The sequence below is a fragment of the Cyprinodon variegatus genome, unplaced genomic scaffold, assembly GCF_000732505.1.
Source record: "Cyprinodon variegatus isolate N-32 unplaced genomic scaffold, C_variegatus-1.0 Scaffold72, whole genome shotgun sequence".
NCBI lineage: Eukaryota > Metazoa > Chordata > Actinopteri > Cyprinodontiformes > Cyprinodontidae > Cyprinodon > Cyprinodon variegatus.
In genome coordinates this window covers 1,271,675-1,272,841 of record NW_015150525.1, presented here as the reverse complement: position 1 = coordinate 1,272,841, position 1,167 = coordinate 1,271,675, and the positions used below count along the sequence as shown (strand labels likewise).

General features: G+C 38.6%; 1 protein-coding gene across 1 annotated transcript in view; it reads right to left on the bottom strand.

Annotated features, from left to right (window-relative positions):
• rassf5 (Ras association (RalGDS/AF-6) domain family member 5) overlaps window positions 1-1,167 on the bottom strand; it is a 67,023-nt gene that overhangs the window by 57,368 nt on the left and 8,488 nt on the right. The window lies entirely within an intron of this gene.

Sequence of the window (1,167 nt, the reverse complement as noted above, 5' to 3'; positions counted from 1 at the left end):
AACTGAACCGAACGGTTCCGACGGTTTTCATAAACCGTTCCAGCCCTATTTTTAATGCTCTTTTAAAATATATATATAAAACACGGCAAAATAATTTATTATCTTTACCATCGACAGGTTGCTGCCATATCCCGAATTCCTTGTTTTCCAGCTACTTTTGTTGAAATTCCCATTCTCTAGCTTTTCCTCCGCCTCAAGCTTCTTTTCCGAACATATGGGTTTACAATCAACCAGAAGCAGTTCCTCGCAAACATGCGGAACCAGATATATCTGATCAAATATATCTGATGTAATTGTTTCGTATAAACTTTTTTTTTTTTATAAGTATTTTAAATGCCAGGATAATCACATTTAATGAATGTTAATGCCAATTAGGGCCTTCATTTAAAAAATAATAATTTAATGACTTTTAATGATTCTTTAATGACCCGCGGAAACCCTGATCCAGTTTCAGATTTTTTAATGATAATTTCGTAAAACTATAAACGCATTTAAAATGCAAAGGTATTGTGCCTTTCAACTCTAAAAAAAAATGTGCGTGCTAGATCATGCAGGAGCCAAATTTCTCCTCGTGCACACCCTGTTTAAAATGTGCTGTTCTCATAGCTAACTTGAGCTACAAGATGATCACTGCTTTTTGCTCCCGATTGGTCACGTAACTCCTCCTCCACTGCACGGTGCATACGCCATCTTTGTTATTAGTCGCCGTTGTCGGGTAGTGACAGCCTATGGCGGCAGTGGGCCGCACTGACAGCAAATCCCAGACTGCTTTAAGAGGAGAGCTCTCTGTGCAAAGCACTCTGGGATATATCTGCCTCTTCTGAGGCCTTCTCATAAACTTCGTAGACACTGTTTCTCTTATGACCCTGGGTCATTTTCAAAGAACAACGGTAAGAAAGGTGACCTTCAATGACTGGCTGGAACTGTAGCTCACCACCAAGGGTGTAACTTTGTGATAACATTTGGTGGGGACACTCTAAGAGGGGGGGCTGAAGGACCTACAGTTACTCGACACAAACACTTTCAATAGGGTTTGTATTTTCCAAAAATGAGCTCAACAAACATATATTTATTAAAGCCTTCTTATTGTTGAGAACACAAAAGAACCAAAATACACTGATATTTATGATTATGGGTAGTTAGACATTAATGTATAAAAAAAAAGGG